At 42.1% G+C, this 19,767-nt stretch overlaps 1 protein-coding gene across 8 annotated transcripts in view; it reads left to right on the forward strand.

Moving 5' to 3' along the window:
• Nucleotides 1-19,767, forward strand: part of fermt2 (FERM domain containing kindlin 2) — a 140,432-nt gene that overhangs the window by 48,429 nt on the left and 72,236 nt on the right. The gene's annotated exons all lie outside the window — the stretch shown is intronic.

Below are 19,767 nucleotides of genomic sequence, written 5' to 3' on the forward strand. Positions count from 1 at the left end.
ACCCTCTGGGTGAAAAAATTTCTCCTCAGCTCCTCTCTAATCCTTCTACTAATTACTTTTACATCTATGCCCCCTGGTCACTGACTTATCTGATAGTCCTCCCTATCCACTCTATCTGGTCCTGTCATAATTTTATGCACCTTTTTAATTAAACTCCCCTCAGCCTCTTTTTTTTCCAAAGAAAACAACCCCAGCTGATCCAATTTTTTCTCATAGCTTAAAAAGCTTGCAGCCCTGGCGACATCCTCATAAATATCCTCTGTACCCTCTCTAGTGCAATCACATCTTTCCTGTAATGTGGTGACCAGAACTGTATGTAGTACTCAAGCTGTGGACTAACGAGTGTTTTTTGCAGTTCTGGCATTACCTCCCTGCTCTTATAGTCTATGCCTCAGCTAATGAGAGAAAGAATCCCATATGCCTTTTTAACCACCTTATCTACCTTCAGCGATCTGTGGACAAGCACTCCATGTCCCTTTGTTCCTCTATACCTCTCAGATCCCTCTATTTATTGTGTACTCCCTTGCGCTCCCCAAATGCATTTCCTCACACTTCTCTGGATTGAATTCCATTTGTCACTTTTCTGCCCACCTGACCAGTCCATTGATATCTTCCTGCAGTCTACAGCTTTCTTCCTCACTATCAACCACATGGCCAATTTTTGAATCATCTGCAAACTTCTTGATCAACCCCCCACATTCAAGTCCAAATCATTAATATATTACAAAAAAGCAACGGACCTAGTACTGAGCCTTGCAGAACCCCACTGAAAACAGCCTTCTAGTTGCAAAAACGCTCGTTGACCATTACCCTTTGCTTCTTGCCACTGAACTAGTTTTGGATCCAGCTAGCCACTTTCCCTTGGATCCCATGAGCTTTTAGTTTTTTGACCAGTCTGCCACGTGGGACCTTGTCAAAAGCCTTGCTAAAATCTATGTATACTACATCAAACACATTACCCTCATCGACCCTGCTTGTTACCGCCTCAATAAATTCAATCAAGGTAGTCAGACACGACCTTCCCTTAACAAATCCATGCTGACTGTCCTTGATTAACCCGTGCCTTTCTAAATGGCGATTTATGCTGTCCCTTAGAATCGATTCCAATAATTTGCTCACCACTGAGGTTAAACTGACTGGCCTATAATTACTCGGTCTCTCTCTTTTTCTCCCTTTTTAAACAACGTTACAACGTTAACAATCCTTCGGCACCACACCTATAGCCAGGGAGGATTGGAAAATGATGGTCAAAGCCTCTGCTATTTCCTCCCTTCTCAACAGCCTGTGATACATTTCATCCGGGCCTGGCGATTTATCTACTTTCAAAGATGCTAAACCCCTTAATACTTCCCCTCTCACTGTTTATCCTATCCAATATTTCCTAGAGTCCAAAAATGTATCTATCTCAGACTTGAATATACTCAACAACTCAGCATCCACAGCCTTTTGGGGTAGAGAATTCCAAAGATTCACAACCCTCTGAGTGAAGAAATTTAACCTCATCCCAGTCCTAAATGGATGACCCGTTATCCTGCAACTATGCCCTCTAGTTCTAGACTCTCCAGTCAGGGGAAACAACCTCTCAGCCTCTACCCTGTCAAGCCCCCTCAGAATCTTATACGTTTCACTGAGATCACCTCTCATTCTTCTAAACTCCAGAAAGTATAAGCCCATTCTACTCAATCTCCCTTCATAGGAAAACGCTCTCATCCCAGGGATTAATCGAGTGAATCTTCTTTGCATCGCCTCTAAGGGAAGTATATTCTTCCTTAGATAAGGAGACCAAACTGTACATAGTACTCCAAGCGAGGTCTCACCAAAGCCCTGTACAACTGTAGTAAGACTTCCTTACTCTTGTGCTCCAACCCCTTTGCAATAAAGGCCAACATTCCATTAGCCTTCCTAATTGCTTGCTGTACCTGCATGCAAACTTTTTGTGTTTCCTCCTCGCTGCTTACTACATTTGAGTTTCATGACATCTGCAAACTTTTGACATTATGCCCTGTATACCTTGGCCCAGGTCATTAATATATATCAAAAAGAACAGTGGTCCCAACACCGACCCCTGGGGGACAGCACTGCACACTTCCCTCCAGTCTGAAAAGCAACCGCTCACTATTACTCTCTGCTCCCGAAGCCAATTGCATATCCACATAGCCACTGCACTTTTAATCCCACGGACTTCAATATTGCTAACAAGTCTATTATGTGGTACTTTATCAAATGCCTTTTGAAAGTCCATAAACACAACGTCAACTGCACTACCCTCATCAACCCTCTGTTCTTTTATCAAAGAACTCAATCAAGTTAGTCAAACATGATTTGCCTTTAACAAATCCGTGTTGGCTTTCATTTATTAACCCATATTTTCTCAAGTGCCAATTAATTTTGTCTCTGATTACTGTCTAAAAATTTCCCCACCACAGACGTTAGGCTGTAGTTGCTGGTTTTGTCCCTCATTTTTTGAACAGGTGTGCCACATGTGCAATCCTCCAGTCCTCTGGCACCAATCCCATACCTAAGGAGGATTGTAGGTTTGTGGCCAGAGCGTCTGCAATCTCCTCTTATTTCTCTCAGCAACCTAGGATGCATCCTATCCGGACTAGGTAACTTTTCTACCTAAGTGCCTTCTCTATCTATTTTTATCCTTTCAAATTTTTCTGCTACCTCCTTCTTTACTGTGACATTGGCAGCATTCTGTTTAGTGAAGACAAGTACAAAGTACTCTGCCTCCACAAGAATATCTCCTTTTTGGTCCCTAATTAGCCCCATCCTTCCTTTGACTACCCTTTTACTATTTATATGTTTCTAAAAGACTTTGAGTTCCATTTTATGTTACCCACTAATCAATTCTAATACTCTCTTTGCCCCTCTGATTTCCTTTTTTCAGTTCTCCTCTGTACTTAGTATTCAGCTTGGTTCTCTACTGAATTATGAACCTGACATCTATCATAAGCCAAAAGTTCTGACGAAAGGTCATCGACCTGAAACGTTAATTCTGTTTCTCTATTCCTAGATGCTGCCTGACTTGCTGAGTATTTCCAGCATTGTCTGTTTTTATTTATCATAAGCTTCCTCTTTCTGTTTCATTTTAATCTCTATATATCTTTAGTCAACCAGGGAGCTCTAGCTTTGGATGCCCTTCCTTTCCCCCTTGTGCAAATGTTTCTACCTCTGTACCTGAACTGAAGGCCTCCCATTGTTCATTTAGTGTTTTACCCTCCATTCTTTGATTCCAATCCACCTGGGCCAGATCCTTTTTCAACTCACTGAAATTGGTTCTCCTCCAGTTGAGTATTTTCACATTTGATTTTTTTCCTTATTCTTTTCCATAACTATTCTAAACCTAATGATATTGTGATCATTGTTTTCCAAATGCTCCCTCACTGAAACGTGCTCCATTTGCCCCACTTCATTCCCCAGAACTAGATCCAGCACTGTTCCTTCCTCATTAAGCTGTAAACATACTGATCAAGAAAGTTCTCTTGTACACGTTTCAGGAATTCCTCCCCCTCTTTGGCCTTTACACTGTTACTGTCCCAGTCTATATTAGGATAATTGAAGTCTCCCATTATCACTACTCTACTCAAGTTCTTGCATCTTTCTACAATTTGCCTGCAAATTGGTTCCTCTTTCTCCTTCTCACTATTTGGTAGCCTATAGTATACAACCAGCAGTGAAATAGCTCCTGTTGTTCCTTAATTCCAACCAAATAGATTCTGTCTTTGAACCAATTACAGCTGTGAGGAGGGATTATATGTTTGAAGGATCATCAAATGAGGCCATATGGGTTGATCTAAGGAACAAAAAAGTGGGCAGTCACACTGCTGGGAGTGTACTATAGACCCCCAAACAATCAGAGGGAATTAGAAGAGCAAATATGTAGGCAAATTTCTGAAGTGCAAGAACAGTGGGACAGTAATAGGGGATTTCAACTACCATAATATTAACTGGGACACAAGCATGTGAAGGGTATAGAGGGTGCAAAATTCTTAAATTGCATTCAGGAGAACTTTTTTAGCCAGTACGTAGCAAGCCCAACAAGAGAGGGGGCAGTTCTGGATTTAGTTTTAGGAAATGAGGCTGGGCAGGTGGGAGAGTATTTTGGTGGTAGTGATCATAACTCAGTTAGATTTAGCATAGTTATGGAAAAGGACAAAAATAGAACAGGAGTTAAAGTTCTCAATTGGGGAAAGGCCAATTTTACTAAGCTGAGAAGTGATTTAGCAAAAGTGGACTGGAGACAGCTACTTGAAGGTAAATTGGTGTCAGAGCAGTGGGAGACATTCAAGGGGAAGATTCAAGGGGTTCAGAGTAAACATGTTCCCACAAAGAAAAAGGGTGGGGCTGCCAAATCTAGAGCCCCTGGATGTCAAGGAGCATACAGGGTAAGATAAGGTAGGAAAGGAAAGCTTATGTCAGACACCGAGAACTCAATACTGCAGAAAGCCTAGAGGAGTATAGAAAGTGCAGGGGTGAAATTAAAAGGAAATTAGGAAAGCAAAGAGAGGGCATGGAAAAATATCGGCAAGGAAAACCCAAAAATGTTTTATAAATACATGAAGAGCAAGAGGATAACTAAGGAACGAGTAGGGCCTATTAGGTCTCTGTGTGGAGGCGGAAGATGTTGGTTTGGTTCTTAATAAATACTTTGCGTCTGTCTTCAAAAAAGAGAGGGACGATGCACACATTATGGAGGAGGAGGAGGAGTGTGCAATATTGGATGGGATAAACTTAGTGAGAGGAAGTATTAAGGGGATTAGCATCTTTGGAAGTAGACAAATCACCAGGGCCAGATGAAATGTATCCCAGGCTGTTAAAAGAAGCAAGGGAGGAAATAGCAGAGGCTCTGACCATCATTTTCCAATCCTCGTTGGATACAAGCGTGGTGCCAGAGGATTGGAGGACTACTAACGTTGTACCATTATTTAAAAAGGGAGCGAGGAATAGACCGAGTAATTAAAGGCCAGTCAGTCTAACCTCGGTGGTGGGCAAATTGTTGGAATCAATTCTGAGGGACAGGATAAACCGTCAGTTAGAAAGGCAGCATGGATTTATTAAGGGAAGGTCGTGTCTGATTAACTTGATTGAATTTTTTGAGGAGGTAACTAGGAGGATCGATGAGGGTAGTGCGTTTGATGTAGTCTACATGGATTTTAGCCAGGCTTTTGACAAGGTCCCACATGGCAGACTGGTCAAGAAAGTAAAAGCCCATGGGATCCAAGGGAGAGTGGCAAGTTGGGTCCAAAATTGGCTCAGTGGCAGGAAGCAAAGGGTAATGGTCGACGGGTGTTTTTGTGACTGGAACACCGTTTCCAGCAGGGTTTCGCAGGGCTCCGTACTAGGTCTTTTGCTTTTTGAGATATATATTAATGATTTGGACATAAATGTAGGGGGCATGATTAAGAAGTTTGCAGATGATACAAAAATTGGCCGTATGGTTGATAGTGAGGAGGAAAGCTGTAGACTGCAGAAAGATATCATTGGACTGGTCAGGTGGGCAGAAAAGTGACAAATGGAATTCAATCGAGAGAAGTGTGAGGTAATGCATTTGGGGAGGGCAAACAAGGCAAGGGAATACACAATAAATGGGAGGATACGGAAAGGTGTAGAGGAAGGGAGGGACCTTGGAGTCTATGTCCACAGATCCCTGAAGGTAGCAGGACAGGTAGATAAGGCGGTTAAGAAGGCAAATGGAATACTTTCCTTTATTAGCTATAGAATATAAAAGCGGGGAGGTTATGCCGGAACTGTGTAAAACATTGGTTAGGCCACAGCTTGAGTACTGCGTACAGTTCTGGTCACCACATTACAGGAAAGATGTGATTGCACTGGAGAGGGTGCAGAGGAGATTCACGAGGATGTGGCCAGGATTGGAGAATTTTAGCTATGAGGAAATATTGGATAGGCTGGGGTTGTTCTCTTTGGAACAGAGGAGGTTGAGGGGTGATTTAATTGAGGTGTATAAAATTGAGGGGCCTAGATAGAGATGGACAGGAAGGACCTATTTCCCTTAGCAGAACGGTCAATAACCAGGGGGCATAGATTTAAAGTGATTGGTTGGTTGAAGGATTAGAGGGGAGCTGAGGTAAAATGTTTTCATCCAGAGGGTGCTGGGGGTCTGGAACTCACTGCTTGAAATGGTGGTAGAGGCAGAAATCCTGAACTCATTTGAAAAGTACCTGGATGTGCACCTGAAGTGCTGTGACCTACAAGGCTACGAACCAAGAGCTGGAAAGTGGAATTAGGCTGGGTGGCTGATATTCGGCTGGCGTGGACGTGATGGGCCGAATGGCCTCCTTCTGTGCCATGAAGGTTAGAATCAGAAACTTTAAGTACATCATCCCTTTCTAGTGCTGTAACGGTATCTTTGATCAATACTGCCACTACCCCCCCTGCTTTCTTTCCTTCCCTATCTTTCCTGGATACATTGTAGCCAGGAATATTAAGTGCCCATTCCTCCCCTTGTTTGAGCCACGTCTCTGTTATTGCCACTTTATCATAATCCCTTATGGCTACTTGAGCCTGCAACTCACCAACCTTATTTACCACGCTTGGTGCATTTACACACATGCATTTCAAACCCATCTTAGTCTGCCTCACATTTCTTCCGCCCCCACCAGTCTGATCCCTCCTATTTCTAAACTACTCTTTATTCTAATGCTGTTTGTCTCTCCCTGTCCTCTGCATCTTTTATCTCCTCTCTAATCCTTCATCCTGGTGCCCTTCCCCCTGCTAAATTAGTTTAAACCCTCCCTCACAGTACTAGTTAACGTCCCTGTGAGGACATTGGTCCCAGCCATGTTAAGGTGCAACCCATCCATCTTGTACAGCTCCCTCCTATCCCAGGAATTTGAAGCCCTCCTTCTTGCGCCATTTCTCCAGCCACGTGTTAACCTGTCTTATCATATTGCTCTTTTACTCGCTAGCACGTGGCACTGGGGGTAATCCAGAAATTACTACCTTTATGGTCCTACTCTTTAACTTCCTCCCTAGCTCCTGAAAATCTGTCCGTAGGATCTCAACCCTTTTCCTACCTATGTCATTGATTCCAACATGGACCACAACTTCTGGCTGTTTCCCTGCCTCCCTCCGCCCCCCCCCCCCCCCCCCTCAAAATGTTCTGCATCCATTCAGTGATGTCCCTTACCCTTACGTTGACGGTTGCAGAAATGCCCGTCTATCCCCCTGACTATCGAATCCCCTATGACAACTGCATTTCTGCCGTTTGCTGTGTCCCCCTGTGCAGTCATTTGCCCCATGGTCCAGTGGATGTGCTCTAGACTGCACTCCCCTGAGGTGTCATCACCCTCACTGGTATTCAGTACTGAAAACTGGTTTGTGTGCCACACTCCTGGAGGGTCCCTGCCTCTTCCTACCCTGCCGAATGGCCATCCACTTACTATCTTCCTGAACTCTCGTTGGCTGTGGGGTGACCACCTCCTGAAACGTGTGCTCCAAGAAATTCTCAGCCTCCCATATGCCCTGCAGTGACACCAGCTGCTCCTCAAGCTCAGAAACCCTGAACTTGAGTTTGAGCAGCTGGAGGCACTTCCTGCACATGTGGTTATTCAGAGAGAGAGAGCGAGACTTGTGGTAGAAGCATGATGTCTAAGAATTTAGTGCCATATGAGAGCCATCTGACTTCTCACTCTACTGCCAAAGCCCTCAGTTCTTTTTCTCCTATTGTCAGCAGGTCTCTATGTTCCCCATCACTAAAAAATCAATTTCAGTCTGATTCTGTGGCACAGTTGGTAACCTTGTAGTCGTCTTCAGCAAAATTAAAGCCCATGGGATTAAAGGGACAGTGGCAGCGTGGATACAAAATTGGCTAGGGGACAGAAAGCAGAGAGTAGTGGTGAATGGTTGTTTCTCAGACTGGAGGGAAGTATACAGTGGTGTTCCCCAGGGGTCAGTATTAGGACCGCTGCTCTCAATTTGATATAAATGACTTGGGTATAATTTCAAAGTTTGCAGATGACAGGAAACTTGGAAATGTAGTAAACAATGAGGAAACTAGTAACAGACTTCAGGAGAACATAGAAAGACTGGTGAAATGGGCAGACACATGGCAGATGAAATTTAATGCAGAGACATGTGAAGTGATGCATTTTGGTAGGAAGAATGAGGAGAGGCAATACAAAGTAAATGGTATAATTTTAAAGGGGAGTGCAAGAACAGAGAGAGACCTGGGAGTGCACATACACAAATCCTTGAAGGTTGTGAAGGCTTATGGGATTCTGGGCTTTATTGATAGAGGCATAGAGTACAAAAGCAAGGAAGTTATACTAAACCTTTATAAAACACTGGTTAGGCCTCACCTGGAGTATTGTGTTCAATTCTAGTCGTCACAATTTAAGAAGGATGTCAAGGCCTTAGAAAGGGTGCAGAAAAGATTTATTAGGATGGTGCCAGGGATGAGGGACTTCAGTTATGTGGAGAGACTGGAGAATCTGGGATTGTTCTCCCTCGAATAGAGAATGTTAAGGGGAGATTTGATGGAGGTTCAAAATCATGTATGGTTTTGTCAGGAGTAAATAAGGAGATATTGTTTCCGGTGATAGAAGGGTCGGTAACCAGAGGACGCTGATTTAAGGTGATCGGCAAAAGAGCCAGAGGCGACATGAGGAAATTTTTTTTACACAGTGAGTTGTAATGATCTGGAATGCACTGCCTGAAAGGGTGGTGGAAGCAGATTCAATAATAACTTTCAAAAGGGAATTGGATAAATACTTGAAAGGGGAAAAATTTTACAGGGCTATGGGGAAAGAGCAATGGAATGGGACCAACGGGATAGCTTTCAAAGAGCTGGCTCAAGCACGATGGACCGAATGGCCACCTCCTGTACCGTACCCACTATGATACTATAGTTTTCAGTTACTCAGTCCATGTACTGACATCAGCATGCATCACATAAAAGAAAAAGCAGAACAGCCATTTAGAAGCCTCCAGTTAGACTTTTTAAAAGGATTTTTTGGGGGCGTGTCCTTGGTGGCTATTTTCCAGTGTTTATTCTGGAGAATGGGGCAGATCTTTTAAGGAGGGACTTCATTTCCAAGAGCTGCCTGGGACATAGGCCTCCAAACAAAGGCATGCTGCTGTCTCTGGACATAAATTACATCTCACTGATAGGAACATATGATGATCTAGTTATCTCCGTACTGTTGGGTGGCAGTATGAAATGACTAATATGGTTTCTTTAGTGTATTGCTGACATTATTGGCATCATAGTAAACTAAATAGGTATCGACGCTGCATTGCAACATGTACGCTGGTGAAAAAGGTTTTTTTTTTAACAGGCATTGCCACTAATAGTAACAAAACCAGAATTGGACTGTCATTCAGGTCCTGTTTTCTGACTAATATAAAACCTACTATAAAGCAATTTTGTGCTTACTGGACTGTGTGGATCTTCCCCGGGCATTGAGAAGGGTACAGCATACATAGCTGCAAATTGCAGCTCGAACAGCTATACATTCGTACCACACTATCCCAGCGGTCAATGGAAAGTATAAAGTTTCCTGCCAGGCGAGTGTTGCTTATAACATATTGAGGCACTTTTAACTGTTTAACATCAGTCCTGATAAAAACAGTTGTCAGCTATAACATGTTTATGACCTCCAATACATGGGTTAAGTATCACACTTCCTTATTCGCATTTGTTTTTAGAAACATGGAGAGCACAACTTCTATGTAGTGTCATACTAACTTAAACACTTAAATGAATCATTAAGCTTATAGTAGTTTTATGTGATGGGTGTGGTAATTTAGTAATTGAAGCCAAATAACTTCTATCAACCATTCCTTTTATTAAGAGGAAGTCTCCAATTGATGGGCTGAAAAAGTATGATTGTAGTGAATGAGGGAATCATTTCTGCCAAGAGCCGTCCATATTTAGGAAGGCCTTTTCAGCTTTCAAAACATGATATATTTGTGCGGCACAGAAACTTGATTTTTAGCAGTTTAGGAATGAAAAATGCACAGTATAGAGCAACGATAGTGCATTTCTTTACCAAATGCAGTGATGTTGTGAGAACTGATGTGTTTCAGTTAAACCACTGTTATTTACTGTAGCTATTAGGATGAATATCTTTACATTTTATTTAGCATATAAATGCATTTGGTTTTGTATCAAGGACTCTGAAGTATTTGCAATCTTCACAACCCGCATCCCAACAATTAGCTTATTGTCGTTACTCTCCTTGTTGGACAGTTTTAATAATACCAATCCTATTTTTATTTTTCTGATTATCTGTCTGCTTCAGTGTGTGGTGTCCTTCAAGGTTTCAAAGCTCAGGGTAGATGGACATCATTAAGCATTAGTCAGGATCAGTTCTGAAGAACATGCATTTTTCCACAGAATATGACTGCAATGGGTTAAAACATCAACAAGAATTCCAGCTTCTGCTCTTTGTTGAGACATAATTGTAGATGCATCTTTGGTGCTAAAAATAATTAACCTTTGCACAGTACATCTGGATACAGAATGTAGCCATAGATTACTAGAGCAGAGATGGGCTGCCATTTTAATGAGTATCAAATCTGTTAAAGGAATCTGGAATATTGAGTTATAGTCAATGATCTCCTGTTTTCCTAGGGGGAAATATTCCTCCCTAAATATTTCCTTATTCCAAGAATTTACAAATTCTTGTGATGTTCAACCTCCCCTGAGAGAGGCTAGGTTCTCAGAGATGCTAGAGCCAAGATTCAAACACACTTTTGTTTTCACTCACAATCTAGATCTACTGACACAAATCAGATGCAATTCCTTCTGGCAGTTTCCCAATTAACAGCTTAGCCTGTTAATTATGGGGCTTCTGAACTTGTGGATACCATTTTGGCATTTTGATAATCCATTCTAAAGCCATGTAATGTGGTAAAGGGTTTGCTTTCTGTTGAGTTCATTTTAATTGATGAATTGATTTGAAATTGATAGTTGGCAAATCTTTTTAATATTTGCATAATTGGGGTTGGTGCTAAGTTTGATCAGTGCTCATTTGGAGGTGCCTATTTTAGTATTATAGCCCTATTTTGATAGGATGTTTTCCAACAATTTTCCTGTCATTTCAGGCCCTTCATTTGGCCTATGACTCCAGTTTCAATCTAATGTCCTCAATTATTCAATGCTCTTCTGAGTATCATTTGTTTCTTAGTCTTAAAATAGTTATTTTTCTTGCATTTGGTTTGTGAGAGTCGATTTAAGTGAGCTTCAAGCACTTGGTCTATATCAGTTCCATTATTTGGACCAAGGTATTTTTGCAGTTCATGTCATAAAAGGGAGTGGTGGTCAGGCAAAAATCGGTCCCACTTATCTTCACCCATAGCTATTTCAGTACCATTTTTTGGAGTACATGTGTTGTCCATTTTCATTCCTATGTGTAGTACTTCACATATGTCAGTAATAAATTTCATCTGCTATCAGCCTGCCCATTTCAATATTTTGTGCAACTCATTTGTTTGACCATTTTGCATTGGGTTCCTGAATCCAAGTCATTTTATATAAATTGGAACCACTAGTGGTCCCAACATTGAGCCATGGGGCATCCCACTTGATATTTCCCCCCACTGACATAACTCATCTAGCAAGTGCCTGTTGTTTACTAACCTTCAGCAAATTGCTTATCCATACCCAAGATTTACCCAGACTCCCAACAGCTTTGAGCCTAACTATTAGTCTTTCACATGAAACGTTGTCAAAAGCCTTCTAGAAAGTTTAGGTACAACATGTTGTGGAGCTTACCATGGTCCACCTGGGATTTCACTTCCTCAAAGAAGTTAAGGAGGTTTTTAAGGCAGGATTTTCCCTTCTGAATCTATGTTGATTGCTATTAACTAAGTTAATATTGTACACAAGAAATAATTTCAGCCAGTGGTAGTCATCAAATGACTGGGGGCTATGTGATGTGGTGAAAGCAGAGCTCATTCTTGCTTCAAACTGTAACATTCCTGGATTATAGTACTGTTTGATTTTTTTTGTTTGCTTGGCCAGGTATTGACATTTAAAATGGAACTCTGCTGCACTCAAAGAAACTTTTTTTTTTCTTCACTCGGGGTTTAAGTTTAAGCAAGGATGTCATATTTGAAAGTAGAGGCTTACAGTGTAGAAAATCAGGACTACAGATCTGTGTCCCACTGTGGTACAGTGTGACTGTGTTCCACAATTTAAAAAACGCTCAGGATTATGGTCCTTCACTTTAAAGAATGCCTTGATGCAGCAGACAGAAGGAATTGAGCTTATTTGGCTGTGCAGATGTGTCTCAAAATATACCTAATTTACAAGCTGGAAGTTCTGTTGGAATATTAAATAAAAGCAGAAATTGTTGGAAATATACAGCAGATCCATCAGTACCTGAAGAATACAGGTGAAAATACATTAACATTTTGGGTATAGAACCTTTGTTGGAGCTGGAAAATAAGTGAGTCCCTTAATGGGAGTGAACAAAATTTAAGTCTTTTACTTGTACTGCATGGAATGTTAAACCTGGAAATACTTTGTGTATTCTTCCTTCTTCCATATCTACTTTTTAGAAGTCACAAAACTTGGGGCATGACAAAAATATATCCAGTTTCTTCTTGTAAGTTTATTGTAGATGTGCATTACCCAAACTGATATAATTGTGTGTTTCTCAGCAGTAACTCTACATATTAATATTTTATGACCAATTTGGTTTACTGTTAATTAAGGGGTTCCTCCACATGTCTGTAACATGGAGATGATGGCAGTGTATTTTGTGTATAGTACAACGGTTTTCTTTTGCAGCCTCATCTTGGAAGCTACAAATAAAATGCATACTTCAGAGCTAATACAACAAGCTAGTGAAGCTCTTTGTCATATTGGAGCAGCATATTTTGTGTGCATATTTGTGGGTTTTTTTAATTGAATAATAGGAGAACTCATAAAATGGAGGTCTTCGCTTTTGGTTTGGAATGTTTGGTCATCTCTGGCAACCAGAGAACTGTTATTTCAAAGGCTGCACTAGGAAATATATCAAACCTCATTCCTAATGCTAATGCTCTGTGTATCCAAAGCTCACACATGGTATTGTGTAATTGCTAAAGACCAGGCTGAATGTGGATTATTTTTTTCTTCCATATATAGTATACTAAATGAATACAAGCTATTTTAACCCAGCATCGCTCATGTTCTATAAAATGAACAGTACGTGTGTTTTAATTGTTTCACCTATTACCAAATGAATGACCTATTCATTATTTTTCTTCGTTTTGAGTAAATTAGACTTGTGATTAAACTAGATTAGATTAGAGTCCTTTTAAACCCCAAGGAAATTAACTGTTTGGCTGCACCGAAAGGCCATCAGTAAGACGTTGGAGGAATTGCATAATTTGGAGGAATTTGGGAGTTAGCATTTTTCAGTTCTGATTTATATCAGTTTTCTGTCACTTATTAATGATTGCTAAATATTTTCTGTCTTAACTTTTAAGACTCCAGTTAAATTCTTGAGATTTACTGCAAATTTAAGTCCGATTCTTTCAACAAAAACTTGCTGGTCATTGGGATTCCTGTTATTGGGGATTCATTTAAGTTAACCAGTTTATCCCAAGCTTTTTATGAATATTAGTGGCAATTCTGCAGAATTGCTCATGGGCAATATAGATTTAGAGGCTATGGGTGCTTATTTTGGGCTGCTTAGCGCCCATTATGTAGGCACTACCTGGACTCAAGTCCCAAAAATAGTGTCCAAGATGCGCGCGCGCACATGACGTGCGCAGGACGCCATATTGGTAAAGGCGTTTGCGCATGCGTACCTACCGAACGCTGGCAGCATGTAAATAGGGAGATTTTGACCCTAATCAGTGTGCAACGCTAATTTAAAGGGACCGCTGCTATATTGGAACTCTATGCTCCAGCCAACGCACTGTCTTAACCTCGCACAGCTGAACAGGTCTTAAATGGCATGGAGGACTCCCTACCAGTGCTATTTAAAGGGATCATGCAGGAGTTCCACGTTAGTTGCTGGATTATTGCTTCTGGCTGCTGATACATTTGTACCTGTTTTTGGAGGCCTCCTATACTTGCCCCCTACTTCTAGTATTCATAGCATAAAAGTTAGAGCCAGGACTTTCAGGAGCGAAGTTAGGAAACACTTCAACATGCAAAGGGTGGTAGAAGTTTGGAACACTCTCCCGCAAATGACAGTTGATGCTAGCTCAATTGTTTTTAAATATGAGATTAACAACAATCTATCAATCACAGGTATTAAGGGATATGGGGCTAAGGCGGGTATATGGAGTTAGGTCACAGATCAGCCATGATCTCATTGAATGGCAGAACAGGCTCGAGGGGCACTGGCGGAGAGGCAGTGGTGGGACAGGAATGTTGTCAAACTGAGAGGACATCAGGTTCATGTTCCATGGAGCCACTGCCAGTTGCTGCCTCCTGTGCCATCTTCTCCCACAAGAAAGTGAGAAGTGTGTCGGTGAGTGTCCTGCAAGATGTTTGGGTGATGTGCCTGTCATGGTTGAATAGCTGCCAGTGTGAGAGACCTTTGAGTTGAGTGTGCGGCTGGCAACAGTGGTGATGTGAGGGTGAGATGAAGCATCTGATTGAAAGAGTGTGTTGGTAGTTGGGTGATGGGTGTGGTGCGTGGAGCAGCGGATGCGGCTAGTGGTGCAGTTGGTAAAATATGCCACGTGACAGTTGAACTCAATCACCTTGACCACTCATGTCAAAGCATTGAACTGCATCCATGGTCGTTGTACTATGCTCCTGGCATTGACCTCATCCCCTACTGCTTTCCACTGCCTCGGGAGCGCATGTCTAGAGGGCCTCTTGCCCCCACTGCGGAAATCGGATGCCTCTCCTTCTGTCCACCTCTTGCACCAAGGCCTCTAGTGCATCATCAGAGAACCTTGGTGCATGCACTCTCGCAGGCCTGATACAAACTCAGTTCGGCAGATTGGTGGGGTTTGGCATGCAGATTGGAGGATGTGGGATGTAGTTGTGAGCAACCTTTATTCAATATTTTAAAATAAATCAACAGTTTTTAAACATAAGGCTGAGACCTGCATCTGTGTTTTACATGTGCGATTTCTGATCGCCATTCAGTCTCTGTTCAGACCCGTATCTTGTATTTTGAAAATATGAGTCCCGCAAACTTTGAACAGCCAAGTTGTTGCTCCTTAAAAATTCCAGAGTTCCCATCATCACCATGCTTCACTATATTGCAGCACAGATTCACTTCATCATTGACTTCCACCACTTCCTGTAGCCACAGTGTATCTCCCCTTTTTAAGATTTGCGGGCTGCCTTTAAATGGTGCTAGCCACTCCCGATATCTTGGCCCCCTGCTGGTGCGTGCAGCCACTCAACAGCGCAGGCAGTGCTGACTGCACGCAGCAATCATTGAAATCACCAGGCGGCATGAATGGGGGCCACTAAAAGGACCGGCAAGAGTGGACCTGAGTAGTGAAATCAAAAAAATCAAGAATAGACAAACCGTGACATCACAGGAGCGCCGAGGGTAAGTCAGTGTAAGTATTCAGTTTATTAGTAAGTGTTTTTAGTGGTTAATTTCTTTAGTGGTGGTTAGTGTTTTTAGTGGTTAGTCTATTGGTGTTAGTCAAAAAGGCTTAAAACTAAACAATTAAAAGGAGGAGGAAACTAGTTTAAAGTAGATAAATTAATTAATTTTTTAAAAAAAGAAAAATAAACCATGTCAATTAATTACATAAAAACTTTGATTAAATATATAAAACAAGGTTAGATAGAGATGGTAGGACAGGTGGTGTGTCGTAACTGCAGTGTGTGGGAATTGATGGAGACCATTGAGATCCCAAGCAACCATGTCTGCAGTAAGTATTTGCAACTCAAGGAACTTCGGCTCAGTTGCTGAGCTGGAGTCTGAGCTGTAGACGTTGCGATGCATCAGGGAGGGGGAAGTGTTATCTGGATACTTTGATCCAGGAAGCAGCCACACACCCCTTTAGGTTAGGTAGTAGTTTAGATTTGGTCAGTGGTCAGGGACAGGAGGATGTAACTGCGAGTCAGGCAGGTATGGGGACCCAGGATGCAGTGATGGAGGAGCCTCAGCCTTTGACCTTGTCCAACAGGTACAAGGTACTTGCTACCTGGTGTGGATGAGAACAAAGACCATGGAGGATGGGCAATTTGATCACGGCACCGTGGTAGGAGGCCATTCAAGTGGGCGGAGTAAAAAGCAATGTGGTAGCGGATAGTATAGTCAGGGGGATAGATACTGTTCTCTGCAGCCGTGACCGGGAGTCCCAAAGGCTGTGTTGCCTGCCCGGTGCCAGGGTTAAGGTTATCTCCTCGTGGCTGGAGAAGAACTCGGAGCATGAGGGGGAGGATCCAGTTGTTGTGGTCCACTTAGGAACCAACGACATAGGCAGAACTAGGAATGAGGTTCTGCTGAGGGAGTTTGAGGGGTTCGGGTCCAAATTAATAAGTAGAACCTCAAGGGTAGTCTCTGGATTACTACCTGAGCCACGTGCAAATTGGCATAGGGACAAGCAGATCAGAGAGTTAAATGCGTGGCTCAGAATGGTGAAGGAGGAAGGGGTTTCGATTCATGGGACACTGGCACCAGTACTGGGGAAAGAGGGAGCTGTTCTGTTAGGACGGGCTCCACTTAAACCAGGCTGGGACCAGTGCCCTGGCGAATCGAATAACTGGGGGGGGAGGGTTCAGATAAGGGTAAATTTATAAATCTAAAGAGAAAAGTCAAGGCCATAGAGCAGTGTAGTGATTTGGGTAAAGATAAACAGACTGTGTCAGGAAGGGACAGAGAGTTCAACCGTAATAGTGCATCAGTGAACAAGGTCAAATCATGGAACAATAGTAAAAAGTTAAAATTGAAGGTGCTTTATCTGAATGCATGAAGCATTCATAACAAGATGGACAAATTAATGGCACAAATAGAGATAAGTGGGTTTGATCCAGTAGCCGTTACTGAGACGCGGTTGCAGAGTGACCACGGTTGGGAGCTAGATATTCCAGGGTATTTTGACTTTTTGAAAAGACAAAAAATGGAAAAGGAGTGGGGGGGGAAGCCCTGATAATGAGTTAGCTGTTTGAGTACTTTAGAGGAGGAATCTATCTCACGGTGGGCATGTCTCTTTACAAAAGTCACTCATAAGCACCAGGATTAAGTAGTTGGCGATGAATAAGTGGAAAGTTAGTTGCAAGCAGTACTTACAGATTGCATGGTGTTTGCTGGTTAAAGACAGTAGTGAAAAAGGATCTTGAATCAGTATGGGTGGAGATAAGAAATAACAAGGGACAGAAAACACTGGTGGGAGTAGTTTATAGGCCCCCAACAGTAGATACTCTGTTGGCCAGAGTGTTAATCAAGGAATAAGAGGAACTTATAACAAAGTTAATGCAATAATCTTGGACTTTAATCTTCATATAGACTGGGCAAATCAAATTGGCAAAAGTAATTTGGAGGACATGTTCATGGAATGCATTCGAGACCGTTTCCTAGAACAATATGTCATGGAACCAGGCTATTTTAGATCTTGTCTTGTGTAATGACAGGGTTAATTAGTAAGGGATCCTCTGGGGAGGCATGATCAAGCTGTGGTAAATTTGTGGCAAAAAGAGGAAGTGATTGCCAGGTGTGCAGGTCTACAGCCTACATGAGTCAGCTGTTTGAGTACTTTAGAGGAGGAATCTATCTCACGGTGGGCATGTCTCTTTACAAAAGTCACTCATAAGCACCAGGATTAAGTAGTTGGTGATGAATAAGTGGAAAGTTAGTTGCAAGCAGTACTTACAGGTTGCATGGTGTTTGCTGGTTAAATACCAGCAGTTACTCTGAGCACATTTGGAGGCAGGGGTACCTAAGCCTGACTCTGCTAGCCTGCATTTGAGCCCTCTGGATTTGGGTATGTGGGATAACTCTCTGAGGAGGAGGTGTTCCCTATATGTTGTCAGTGGATGTGGATTTCTGCATAATTTGGTTTAGAGACTCTTAAATATAATGGGTTTCCATTGGTGATGGCTGACCAAAAAATTAGCTTTCGGGCCTAGAAAAGTTTCCATATTCTTTACTCTATGCCAGTAGAAGAGCCTTGCAGCTCAAGGGTTTGTGGAAACTTAATAATAAGCATTGGGATGATAGAGCCAATAGTTGCCCATTGACTTTGGCTTACGTCAGGTCCGTATTCACTCACAGCTGATGTTGCTGTGAATCTTGGTGGGGGTGTCTGAGCGGTCTGACTCTGTCTCAGAGTCCCTACTATGTCTCATTAAGTGCAGTTATAGGAAACTGTTATGGTCAGTTTCTGTTCTTCGTTTTGGAATCTGGTTCCCCTACCCAATCTGAAAACAGAGGGACCATTTAGGGTATTGAAACATTTTTTAATTGAAACAGTTTTGTGAAATGGCCTGTAATTCATCAACTATCACCTTTTTGTCTTGCAGTAGTTTTTTTTCTCATGAAAAATCTTCGCTGATGTCAGGAGTTTTTTTAAATTACTATCTGCAATGGTTTAGATGAATTGTTTACAGCAACTACTTTTGTAGCCAAATTACAATCTCATCAAGTTCTTTCCAAAAGCAGTTTGTCATTTGTGTATATGCTATTCCTGTAGTACTTGTATTTACTTAAAATTATGCTTGCATTAAATGATTTGGAGCAGAAAATAATATGGGCTTTCCTATTGTGCAGCCTTGGAAGAATTAAGGAGTGTGCTGTCTGATTTATGGTGACATAAAGTTGAAAGCTATTAACATTTTTCTGCAAACTTTCACAGTGCATGCTGTCTATATAGAGGTTTGGTCTGCGGCCCAAGGCATTCTGTTCCACAAGAATGAATCATAGAATCATATAGCACAGAAGGTGACCATTCTGCCCATCGTGCCTGTGCTGGCTCTTTGAAAAAGCTATCCAAATAGACCCACTCCTGTTTTATCCCCATAGCCCAGCAAATCTGACACATCACTGTTCCTTCATTGTCGCTGGGTCAAAGTCCTGGAACTGCCTACCTTACAGCATTGTGGGAGTACCTTCACCACAGGCCAAGAAGGAGGCCCATCATCTCCTTTTAGAGGACAACTAGGGATGGGCAATATATGCCAGCCTTGCCAGTGACGCCCACATCCCGAGAATGAATTTTAAAAATGTATATCTAATTCCTTTTTGAAAGTTACTATTGAATCTGCTGCCATCACCCTTTTTCAGGCAGTGCATTCCAGATCATAGCCACTCAGTGTAAAAATATTTCTGCTCATTCTCTTTCTTCTTCCCCTCCCACCCCAAGTTCTTTTTTTGCCAATTATCTTCAATCTTATTCCTCTGACTACTGGCCCTACTGCCAGTGGGAAACAGTTTCTCCCCATCTAATCTATCAAAGTACATGACTACTACTTTCAAAGCAAAAACTAAAATGTGTTTGGGAGAACCTGGAGTGATCTTATCTAATCTCCCAGATGAAGGAAAGGAAGAGAGAGACCAAGTAATTATAGGCCAGTCAGCCTAACCTTGGTGGTGGGCAAATTATTGGAAAAAATTCCGAGGGACAGTATTAATCATCATTTAGAAAGGCACGGATTAATCAAGGACAGTCAGCATAGATTTGTTATGGGAAGGTCGTGTCTGACTAACTTGATTGAATTTTTTGAGGAGCTCACAAGGAGGGTTGATGAGGGTAATGCGTTTGATGTAGTTTACATGGATTTTAGCAAGGCTTGTGACAAGGTCCCATATGGCAGACTGGTCAGAAAAATAAAAGCCCATGGGATCCAAGGGAAAGTGGCAAGTTGGATCCAGAATTAGCTCAGTG

Source organism: Heptranchias perlo, chromosome 10 (genome assembly GCF_035084215.1).
Source record: "Heptranchias perlo isolate sHepPer1 chromosome 10, sHepPer1.hap1, whole genome shotgun sequence".
Taxonomy (NCBI): domain Eukaryota; kingdom Metazoa; phylum Chordata; class Chondrichthyes; order Hexanchiformes; family Hexanchidae; genus Heptranchias; species Heptranchias perlo.